Source organism: Macaca mulatta, chromosome 17, assembly GCF_049350105.2.
Source record: "Macaca mulatta isolate MMU2019108-1 chromosome 17, T2T-MMU8v2.0, whole genome shotgun sequence".
Taxonomy (NCBI): Eukaryota; Metazoa; Chordata; class Mammalia; order Primates; family Cercopithecidae; genus Macaca; species Macaca mulatta.
Genome location: NC_133422.1, coordinates 20,046,386 through 20,058,839, shown reverse-complemented (window position 1 = coordinate 20,058,839; position 12,454 = coordinate 20,046,386). Strand labels below are relative to the sequence as shown.

General features: G+C 41.8%; 1 protein-coding gene and 1 pseudogene across 1 annotated transcript in view; one reads left to right on the top strand and one right to left on the bottom strand.

Annotated features, from left to right (window-relative positions):
• LOC100423392 (E3 ubiquitin-protein ligase RNF6-like) overlaps positions 1–12,232 on the bottom strand; it is a 37,780-nt pseudogene extending 25,548 nt beyond the window's left edge.
• FOXO1 (forkhead box O1) overlaps positions 1–12,454 on the top strand; it is a 112,899-nt gene that overhangs the window by 70,770 nt on the left and 29,675 nt on the right. The window lies entirely within an intron of this gene.

Genomic DNA, 12,454 nt, shown 5'->3' with positions numbered 1-12,454 from the left:
GAATGTGGCTCTGCCTGCCGGCTCCTGGGCACATTCCTTTCTGTTTGGGGACTGAAGTACTGGACACATACATTATTAAATTACTTAATGAAGATTTTGAAGCACACCTCTAATCCCTTTGAAAAGGCCCTTTGAGCTGGAGAAGCGTGTGGGCAGTGAGAGAGGCGCCCTCACACTGGTGAACAGGGCCCCTTAGAAGCTCCCAGGGTGCGAGTCAGCAGCACTCCAAGGCTGACCATTACTTTCTGCCCTGAATTGGCAGAAGAGACTTAGGGAAAAGTTCTTTCTAAGGCAGGACCGTTTACCGAGGGAAGATGTAGGGTTTAGGCTCCAACCTTGACTCAGCGTTGTCATTTACATTTTGACACAGGGGACCTTGTTGAAGCTATGACTAAGGGCCTCCAGGTGGTGGGCTGTCATTTATCGGTCCTGATCACAGTTAGGGATGCAGCTCAGACTGATAAAAATGGGCCTTGGGCTCTGTCAGAAATGTGCGCAGTTGAATTACATAGGTGATTCTGATAACAAAGATGTTTTTGTGTTCCCACTACCCTCTTATTGGGAAGATGTCTGCCTTAGAGAGTAAGAGAACAGGCTCCAAGGCTGGGTGACCAGGAACTCATCTCTGGCAACAAACTCCAATAGCCTTTGTCTTTATCTTGGTAATAATAGTAATAGTCCTAATAGATTCTGGGGTTATTGTGGTGATTGATTGAGAATGTATAAGGAAAGACTAGATATTAAAGCATTAATCGCGTGTGACTAGCTGTGAACAGCGGTTTTGTAGGTTTTTGCTTTTAGTAAATAGGCTCCCCCATGTGATCAATACTAAACTGACAGCAAAAGAGCAGTCCATTCTTATTACGCCATGCTTGGGGAGATGAGTTGCTGCTGGCTCATGAAGGACACATTTTTCTTGATGTAGGGAGGTGGAATGAGAATTTAGGTGCTGTCTTCCTCCCCTTTGGGGTACCTTGCTGTCTTTTGACAGAATGAGGATGAGAGGAGGTGGTAGGAAGGTAGGGGAGGATCAATGATGAGATGGCATTGGGGACAGTGGAGAGAATGGTTGTGCATATGATTTACGGTCTTTTCTGTATACTGTAGTGCTTAGATGAGTATGCAGAAATCAAGAGTTATCAGTGATGTTTGAACATTAGATGTTGCTGGCATGGAACTTCCGTTCTCATTGAGAACAGAGCCTGCTCAGTGACACGTATATTTCGTACAGTAAGACAGTTGCAGAAGGATGGCCCTGATGGCGACAGTGATAATCCTAACCCTAGACTCTCACTGGCTGGTCACAAGTACAGGATCTCACTGGAACCTCACTGGTATCTATCGTACTTCTTTTATAGTTGAGAAACAGAAAGCTTATGTAATTTGCCCAGGGTCATGTAACTAAATAACTGGCAGGGATTTGAGTCAAGATCTCCAAAGCTACATCTCTTCCTAAAGCTAGTTTAAAATTTCTTTTGTCAAATATGGAGTAGCCCACAAAGGCTGTATGCAAGGTAGTCTTCAGAAAGCTTACATCTTAACCAAGGCACGTGAGACTGCAGAAAGAAGCGATGTTAGGCATTCCTGATGATAATGGCCTGGATGATGGCAGTCCTGCTCTATGGTCACAGACCCCAGCTTTCCGCCAGAACATAGCTCAGGACTCCTGAAAAGCATCCCGTTTGGGAGAAAGTGGGCTTAATTTCCTTTTCATGGAAGGAAAGATTAGCTTTCATGCAAACATTCGGTCCATTTGGCCATTTAATAAGAAGAATGAAGTCTCATGTTCCATAACTTTATCTACCTAAAGTCCCTTTGTTGTATGACAAACACAAAGGCTGAAACCCCTGTCCTTCCAACTCAGAGCAAATTCTGTTGTATTAAATAACCATGCCATGTACCAAATGCTTTTACACTTATTTATTGGACTTGACTCCTATCTCCTTCCCGCAAAGGAAAAAAAAAAAAAATAGCTGACATTTCTACAGGGCCTACCACTAACCAGAGGGAAAAAGACTCACATGTCACTGTTTGTAGCTAGCAGTCCAAATTGTGAAATAAACATACTTTGAAATGTGGTGATAAAATACCTCCTGTATTTTATGGCCCACAGAGAAATGACAAATGTTCGAGGTGATATGCTCAGAAGAGCATAGATGTGATCAGGGTGGGTCATTTTGTTAACTGTTCAAGGATGGAGATTCTGTGTTCAAGGAGTCAGAGAGGAAATTGTGAATTTAGTTGAATTTCTATTACTGTTCACTTGATAATTTTATAGTTGTCTTAGAGGCCCTTCAAACAGAATATGTCTCTTTATTAAATATTACCACCCCTGCCCCATTTTACCCTGATTTGATCATTATACACTGTATACATGTATCATAGTGTTACTCAGTACTCCATAATTATGTATAATTATTATGTGTCAATTTAGATAAAATTGTAGCATGGACCATTGACATCAGTATCACCAGGAAATCTCAAGCCTACCCCCAGACATACTGAATGAGGATGTGCATTTTGACAGGATAGATAGATCCCTGTTGATTCCTGTGTATGTTCAAGTATGAGAAGCACTGATTTTTATGGTACTCAGTCTCCCTCCAACTTACTGGTTACGCTTATAGAATGGAGGCTTTATTCTTCTTTACAAAGTGTGTCAAGCTCTTTTAAAGCTAGGCTTTAGAGAACAAAAATCTCAAGTGTACCTGTTCAGCATCGGAGGTGTTTTGCCATTTCTAGCAAAGTCTGACTTATTAAACCTCCTAATCACTCCATCTCAGTTTTTTCTGTTTATGTTGTATTCCATTTGCAATGTGAAGCTATTAGGATATTCCTTTTCTGGGGAAAAGGGGGGCGGATTCCATCTTAGTTCTCATAAAAGTATAAAAATCAAAACCAAATACGCATATAAAATCTACTGTATACTGGTGCAGTGGCTCATGCCTATAATCTCAGCACTTTGGGAGGTCAAAGTAGGAGGGTCGCTTGAGCCCAAAAGTTTAAGACTAGTCTGGGCAACATAGTGAGACCTTGTCTCTAGAAAAAATAAATTAGCCGGTGTGGTGGCATGTACCTGTAGTCCCAGCTACTTGGGGGGCTGAGGCAGGAGAATAGCTTGAGCCTAGGAGTTGGAAGCTGCAGGTGAGCCATGATTGTACCATTGCATTCCAGCCTGGGTGTCAGAGCAAGACCCTGTCTCTAAAACAGAATCTCCTGTAAATGGTGTGGAGGAGAGCAGCCCGTGTGTATTATTCAGAACCCTCCCTCCCTGACACGTTTTCCCCTGCCCTCATCTTGTGGTCTGTCTTGGAGAAAATCATGAGGTGAACGCATAGAAAGGTGCCCCCCATTGTGGCTGTTTGAACGTTTGTTTTCGTTAATTAATGTCGGTGAATTCGGCTCTTTCAGTAACTAGATTTAGGTATCCTGGGCCTGTTTCCCATCACTTCCTGGCCTTGTACTTTGGGCAAATAACTTTGTCTCCCTGGGCCTCAGTTTCCTTAACCCTGAAATGAAGGAGTTAGATTCCAGCGCTCTGTGCTCTCTGGCCAGCTCTTGAGGACCTGAGACTCCTTCCTGCTCTTCTGTTCTTCCTCCATCCTGGCTGACTTTTACCTGGCTCCCCCTGCCCCCATGGGCCCCCTTAAACTCCAGAAGAGCATAGAAGTGATCAGGTGGGTCTTTTTGTTCACTATCCATTAACTTTTCAAGGAGGGAGATGCTGTGTTCAAGGAGTCAGAGGTGAAATTGTGAGTTTATCTGATTTTCTGTTCACTTGATAATTATATAGTTGACTTGAAAGTGTTTCAAACTGAAGATATTCTTTAATGAAATATGACCTCCCCACTGCCCCATCTTTAGGGAATGACATTCACCAAATCCTTTCAAATTCAGAGAAATTAGGAAACCTTGGATCATTTTAGTATTAAATTTAGTCTTAAAATTGCAGGTGGTTGTCAAATCAGACCTTGTCTAAGGGGACCTCATTAGGCAGTTTTCTATAATGGTGACAGGGTGGCTTAAAATGTCTAACTGAATGCAAATTATCTCAGAGCCAAAAGTTGAGCACTTGAAAGCCAATGAAATATCTAATTAAGGAGCATAGAAGGATGTCAGAGAAGGATCCAAAGTCCTGATTTTTTGTTTTGTTATATTGGGGTAGATTTACTGTAAGCCAGAGGATTCTTTATCTAATTAACTCCCATTTGCAAAAATAGCAAATAAGGAAACTAATTTTTTTTTCTTACCTTTGGTATAAATAGAACTAACCCATAGGTTGGTATGTTCAGTAAGTAATATGTATTGAGTAAGTAATATGTATTACTTACATATTACCATAGTTCAAGTGTGAACTTGAAATATTTTTAAAGCACAGTCTACAGCGGTAAGAACTTTTCTTTGCTGCAGTTTTAGATTACCTAGGAAGAAAACAGTGACATCTTGGAATGATTGTAAATTGGTGCTTGACACCCTGAAATTTTTCCAGTTGCAGGGTGACATGAGGTTTAGTACTTCTCCCCTTTGAGTCTTAGATTTTAAATAGTCTTAATTCAAAATGTTTCCTTAGGCCAGACATGGTGGCTCATGCTTGTAATTCTGGCACTTTGGGAGTCCATGGTGGGCGGATCACTTGAGCCCAGGAGTTCAAGACCAACCTGGGCAACATTGGGAGACCGTGTCTCTATAAAAAAACAAAAATTAGCCAGGCGTGGTGACGTGTGCCTGTGGTCCCGGCTACTCAGGAGGCTGAGCTGGGGCCATCACTTGAGCCTGGGAGTTTGAGGCTGCAGTGAGCAATGATCACGCCACTGCACTCCAACGTGGGTGAAAGAGTGAGACCCTGTCTCAGAAACGAAACAAAAAAGCCCCCAAAACAAAATGCTTCCCTCTATTCTTGAGGCATAGTCGATGTTTTAGTGGTGGTATAAACATAATGATTATCTTATATAGGCTGTGAACTGATTGCCTATATAAGATTGGTTTGGTAATATAAACCATATACTTTTAATTACTTTTGATTGTGTGAGACCCAGAAATGCCTCCTGTACACACCTTTACCATTTCTTGGGAAGACAGTAGGGGCCTGCCATCACTGTGAAGCAATAAAGTGTAAAGGATTGGAAAATAGGGATTGGGATTATTGAAACTGGAAAAAGTGAGGGAGTAATATAAATTCTTTTGTAGTTATTAAAAGTCTGGTTTCCTGACTGTGCTAAGTACTGCAGAAAGACAAAGTGTGAGACAAAAGATTTGTATCTTCAGGAGCTTACATTCAAGACAAGGTTAACCTGACGCTGTAGTTTTGGTTGTGTTCCTCCAAGAGGCAGGAGAGGAGAACTGGAGATATTCAGAAAATGTTCGGGAGGAATGTAGTAATCAGGGCACCCTTCTGGTTTAAGTCGTCTTTTCTGCTTCACTGCTATTCAGAAAGTGAAAAGCTTTGTTCTGGAACTTTGAGATATAGATTGGTTTTTGCTTTTAATAATTTCAGGTAACTCCTTCAAAGATATTGCAGGCCTAGTTCACAAAACAAATTGTACAGTGAGCCGGGAGCAACTTTCTCTGTCCTGAGTTTTGATGAAGTTGTTTTTTTTTAAATCATGGTCAGGATACAGGTCCTCAATTAATATGTCTGGAATTTAGTAAGCAGAGTGCTGGAGATTGGAAGAGTTCAGAGTAGCATGAAGATTGAATAAGATGGGGATTGCACATTCTGGTTTACCCAGTTTGGAAGAGTAATGCATAGGTAGTATACAGGTAGTGTTGACGGGTGAGGATACAGATGTCACAGTTTGTGAGAATTCAGCAAGCGTAGTAATTTATTTCATTTAATCTACTTGTAGAGCTCTAATTTACTTACTGAGCTGTAGAAACAAAAAATTTCTAGTCGGGCTGGGTGCGGTGGCTCACATCTGTAATCCCAGCACTTTGGGAGGCCAAGGTGGGTGGATCACTTGAGGCCCGGAACTCAAGACCAGCCTGGCCAACTTGATGAAACCCTGACTCTACTAAAAATGCAAAAATTAGCCTGGCTTGGTGGCACACAGCTGTAAAAATATCCCAGCTATTCAGGAGGCTGAGGTACGAGAATCGCTTGGACCTGGGAGGGGGAGGTTGCAGTGAGCCAAGATCGAGCCACTGCACTCCAGCCTGGGTGATAGAGTGAAACTCTGTTTCAAAAAATATATATAGTTTTGGTAGTTTTTGCTATAGTTTTATGAAAGTAACAAGACTAGTAAAATTATAAAGCAATTGGCCTTTATGGTCTAAAGCATTCTCAGTTTGTAGCCACCCAGAATGTATCGTCTGCTAGCCTCAACTCTACTGTCTGTCCTTCCCATCATCCCTCTTGGGCACCCTACCTGGCTGGCCTGCCCACCCAGTAAGTATGGCACCAGGATTCCTGTTCTGGGCCTCTGGCCGCTTTGTACTTCTCCATTCCTAGAGGTCTCTGGACCTTCAGCTGCTCAAAATTCAATTGCACCAACTTTGACTGAAGTGCGCTGCTGATGACCCTTCTTTTTGTGAGCCTTGCTTCTTCCCTGTGAGCTGCTTTCTGCCTGGACCTCCTCCTGGTGCTGTGTCCAGAAGGTGAGAGCCACCCAGCTAGGAAACTCAACACTGCTGCCCTCCTAGCAGTAGCAGCAAGCTATAGCTTGCCCTCTTTCAAGGTGTTTGACTCTCTTGGATTTCTCATTACTCCCCTTCTTGCTTTGTACTTTTTGGCAGGAAGAGTCTCTCTGTATTGCTGAGCTGATTTGCAGATCAGAAGTGATGGACCTCTGTTGAACTCTGAAGCAGTCCTCCCTCTTGGGACTGCTAGCCCTCTTGCCTTTGGTATAAAGGAGTCCTCCATGTGTCCCCAGGCCCATCCCCCGAGAGGCCTTCCAGAACCTGAGCACTCTGTTTTGTTTTGTTTTTTTCTAATACTTCAGTACCTTAGAAACCAGAAGGTGATAAACGAGGAGAGTAGGTATGAAGTGGAAGAGGATTTTGATGGCCAGCTCGTAAAGAGGAACGTTAAGTGAAACATTGTGATGTGAACAATTTGGTATTTTTGAAAGTCCTAATGCTACTGTACCAGGTGAAATGTTTAAACTAAATCTCTCTCAAGCCCCTAGCATTTTGATATTCTTTAAAAAGAAAAAAAGCCACACAGAAGGCATTAGTTCAGCGTGGTATGTTATTGAGACTGGAACGATATTTCAGCATATCTCCACATCTCCCATTGATGGCACAGCTGAGCCAGTGAAACAGGTGTGAGCCTTTGAGACTGCTGTGATAACCCATGCTGTGGAGATGGAAAACTAAACTTTATCTGAGTGAATTTTCTGGTTTATTTGGATTCATCTTTGGTATATCAGCAGTTGTGGTTTCAAGGTTCCATATTTTAGTTCTTGTTCCACTTGATGGAACACTTGACATCTATCTGCAGCTCTGCGAGAGGGGCTTTTGGTTAATGGTCATTTTGGAAAGAAAGCTATTTTGGGGGACAATAATTGCCTGGAGTCTTTATGTAAGAAGAGTCTTAGCAAGGAGAAGATTTCTGTTTGTGGCGTTTGGCCCATAGTATAGTACACATTCCTCTCATGTTGTTTTGTTTGCATCATTGGGCTTAGATGTTATTAGATATTACTAGTCTAATCCAATTCTTTGTTCTTGGAAAATAGGTTTCTTGTTTATCTGAATGGCTTCTCTTTGCGTCACTATGCCAGAATAGTCATTCTTGGACAGAAATGATAGTTTTAAAATCTCTCTTACATTTTAAGACCTGCTCTAGGGGTTGTGAAATAATACTGTTGTTATTGGGAGGAGTTGGGGAGGGGCCACAGCAGCAGGGAGAGAGAGGCTCCCATCATACAAACTTGCAGACTTTTATTAAAACGTATTTATTGATTACAAATTATGTCAACAGAGTAAGGCTTTGGTAACTCTTTAAGTTGCTAGTGTTTGCTTCTTTGCATAGTTGTTTCCCATCACCCTTTAAACATCTGCTGCTTCTGGTCTTGTCCAGTCATGCTTGAGTGACCAGCCCCATAAGTCTGATAGCTCTTCCTGTCTCGACTCAGGCCAGTCCAGGACAGCTGAGCTCCCTGCACTGAAACAATGAGACTCCTGAAAACTGTTCTGCTGTTGACATGAGAAGCACATTTCCTCTTTTTTAACTTCCAGAAAGTTACTGTGGTGGCTTTGAAATTTGTTCTGAAACAATAAGCTCAAAGGATTCTGTTAATCTATTCTGATTAATTTAGGAGACAGCAGCATTCATTATTTGACTTAATGTTAGTGGTTAATTAACCAAACTAGAACATGTTCACTTTTTACAAATTAAATGCTGAGAGAGTAACAAAGACCAAATATTTTACAACACAGATCCTTGAATTTGACTCTGAAATATTCTATGTTATTTTGCAGCAGCTTCCGGTTTTAGTGACACTTACATACTGTTTCTATTATTAGCAAGTTTTGAATTTAAGTAACTTGAAATGGATATGAAAGTTGTTTCTATAAATAATACAGACTGTACTCATGTGAGAGTTTTTTCCTTTAATTTCATTGTTGGCCTTGATTGGGGAGAAGATTTATATTTTATGCCAGTCTTGTTTCAAATTGGCAAGAATTGGATTGAGTTGTATTAAACTGTTTATGTGAATAGATAGGTACTTTTGAGATGTCTTTGAATGTAGAGTATTCTTGCAGCCATTTCATGATGGTCTACCTTGACTGTCTGATGGACAGTTGGCATCAGTGACACTTTTATTTATTTACTTACTCATTTATTTTTAGACAGAGTCTCGCTGTGTTGCCCAGGCTGCAGTGGTGCGATCTCAGGCTCACTGCAACCTCTGCCTGCTGGATTCAAGTGATTCTCGTGCCTCAGCCTCCCAAGTAGCTGGAATTACAGGCATGTACCATCATGCCTGGCTAATTTTTGCATTTTTAATAGAGACGGGGTTTTACCATGTTGACCAGGCTGGTCTTGAACTCCTGACTTCCAGCAATCTGCTCACCTTGGCCTCTCAAGGTGCTGGGATTACAGGAGTGAGCCATCACTCCCAGTCAATCAGTGACACTTTTAAATCACTTGTGTACTTGACTCTTTTTACGTTGACTTTATGAGGGACAGGCCCTTTATTCTACCAAGGGGGCCTCCATAGTTGCTCATTCTGAATTCTTTCAAGAAGATTTGGTTGAGGGTTGTTCTTATTAGGCTGGGGCCTCTGCCAGTGTGGGTTGAGGAGATTAGATGGGTAAGGGGGAAATAATTATAGTGCTTCCCAGCCCCTGTAAGAGAGGGGTCTTCTTAGGGTTACTTTTTGGCTTGGAGTAAATGTCCCCCCCAAAAAATCTTAAACTCAGTTTAAGGATGAAAACTTAGCATATTTGTTCCTGGACTTTGGGATTCTGTTAACATTGTTTGCTTCTGTTAGTGACCGTTATGGAGGGTTTAACCGCCCACATTTTCACTAGGTTTTTAGCCCAAAAAATGGAAAAAGAAAAGGTAGGCAGGGAATTTTGTTCACTTACAACATCAGTTGGCCTGATCAGATTCAGGTGACTCAAGGTTTGTTATGAAGCTAGAGAAGTCTTGTGCAGATACACTCAAACTTCCTGACTCTGCAGTTCAGGGAATTGTAACTAGAGCCTGAGCAAGGAGCACCTTGATTATTGGAGAGGAAGGGTGGAAGATGAGCACTCCCTAACCCTCCTCTACTCAGTTTCTTTAGGGTTAAATGGGCATTTATTTAAATGTAGGATGCAGCTTGCCTGAACTCCCAAGGTTTTGTTAATTGAATTGAATCCTTTATATCCTGGGCTTCCTCCCGCACCATAGGAGATGTGAGGATATGGAGCATAATGCAGTAGTGCTCTGTACTCTGTGTTATGCAATTTGAAAAGCGCTGTTCTAGCCTGAAAATGTCAGTGCATTGACTCCCTTTCACATGAAAGGCCTTAAAGTTTACCCCTGTAAGTCAACCTGGGGTGGCACAGGGGCAGAGACCCATTACCAGCATCAACCCTCTGACCCTCTTAAAAGGTGGGGAAAGGCTACTGTGAACACTGAAGACAGCACTTTAATTGGATGGACTTAATAGTTAATGTCTCATTAAGTGAAGACTTCTGTTTCATTTGCCTTTCCAGACCATTCGGTAGAAATGCAGAGGAATGGAGGGAGAATAGTGCATCTCAGTTGGCAGGCAGGAGGAGCAGATGTGGAAGAAGCAACAAAGATTTTCTCCAAGCGCTTGAGCCGTGCTCTAGGTATAGAAGGACTGTCTTTGGGGCCATCCTAGTAATCATCATGGTTAATGCCAGCTTCTCTCTCTATCCCTGAGTCTTTTTGCAAAAATAAGTTTTTATTTGACTCCTGAAGCAAGGGTACCCAGCCTTGGAGAGGAGATGAAATTAAGATAAATCTTTATTTTTTTTTTTATTTGTATTTGAAGGGGAAGTTTAAAACTAGTCATGTAAATAGCTGTTTGGCTTATCTGGACTTTCCAGTCATTTTTGTGTTCCTTCCTCTCACGGATAATCGATCTTTCACTATCTGTTCGTATTGCTTCTCACTGTGGTCTCCTGCTCCGCCCTACCCACCCCACTTTTTTTTTACTTTGTTCTGAGCCCTTCTCAGGCAGAGGAGGTCAGGCAGGTACACGTGCCTTTGGGAAGAAGGTGGTAGAAAAATATGGAATAATGAGCCCTTCTGACTTTGGATTCAGCAATTTAACATTGGTGCAGTAGGTGGAGTTATTCTTGGAGTCCCACTTTGAAGATTGCTGTGCAGAAACCCATCTGTGCTGCTGGTTGCCAACATTTCTGGTACAAATATTGTCATTTGCTCTTGAGGCAATCTGCTATTTCAGTCCTAGATGCAGTTTTGTAATATGCTGGATAAAATAGCAGACAAAAAATATCTTAAGTGGTGGTATAATCTTCAGTTTAAAAACACTTTAGCAATGTTTCCAGTAGAGGATTGTTCAACGTGTCTCCTTTCCTTGGCTGTAAACATAATCTAAATTCATTTTTCCTTGTTTGCCTGAGCCATGGTTCCCTTGTGCTAACTTTGCATGTCAGTAACTTCTGTACCCATCAGAGAGGAAAGACAGAGGGGCAGTCTTGTGCGGGTAAAAGGTTTAACATTTCCTTAAAATTGTACCCTGTAGAGGTTTAGCATTCCATGATCATTCTGTTGATAAGAAAATGAGAAATGAGGAACTTGCTCAAAAGTTATTTGGTTGCAAAGATTGTCAAAAGTGATACTATACAATTATTTCCCATTTGGTGCTTTTTATCCCAGACTGCAAGAGTCACATCTTCTGTGCAGGCTGCTGAACAGCTTCACAAGGGGTCCCTCTGTTGCCTGTGAGGAGTAGGTGTTCTTGAAGGGATTGGGGTCTCTCTGGAAACCCAGGGATGGGACTGTGCTACCATTTTATTGGGCTTTTGTTATTAAGCCCTTCTTAGAGAGAGAAAGCATATCCTGTAGGAAGTAGTATGTTTCCTTCTGTTTCTGTGGCTTTCTCAGTTTCTTCCCATCCTGATGCATAGTGAGAAATCCATTTTACAGTATGACTCAGTGCACATGTGCACACAATGGTAGAAGAATTTTACAAAATAGTACTGTACTTAGCCATTTATGTAAGATATGCTTGCTCTGTTTTATTATTATTTACAGAAATGCTAGCCACAATCCTCTCAATTGATTTCACTATTTTATGGATTGTGATCCAGAGTTTTAGCCTGAGGGCCTTCTCACATTCTTTCAAGACCTTTGTGTCATGGCAGCAGCCTTGAAGTTAGGGGAAACAGGTAGATGAATCCATATATGGAGAATTGGCCATATATGAGAAATGAGGAGGGAGTTCACAGGTCAGTCACTTGAACACACAATGATTTGGGCTGAGCTGGTTTTTCAGTAGCCCCTCTCTGTATTGGTCTCAGACATGGAGCTAGTTAAAATTATGTACTTAATCAAACAGACCCAAAAGATACAGTTTGGTTTTTAAGTCCTGCTGGCACACACTAGCTAGGATAGGGTTTTTCACCCATCTGGACATCTTGTCATTTAGCTTTTGTGTTCAACCGTTGAAAACGGGCAGCTGCTGGGTCCACTTTCCTGGATGAGGTTTCATGCTTCTTTCTTTTGAGATTAACCTGAGTAAGGCTCACCTGAATCAATTATTTCCGCAGAAGCTTTGATCTCATAAAAGCACATTCCACTTTTCATGTCTTCAGGGCAAATACGAATTGCACGTCCACCCTGAAGTCAGAACTGTAAAGGAATTTTAGGTGTTACCAATGTTTGATAAGAAGTGATTATCCTTTCTCTGCAGAGCTGGAACAGCTGAAGCTGGTGTGATCTGGCTTGGAGAAGGCTGTGCCCTGGAATAGTGTCCTTCCCACTGAGTCCATGACTTGCCTGTTGGCATATGGAGTAATAATCTTTTCA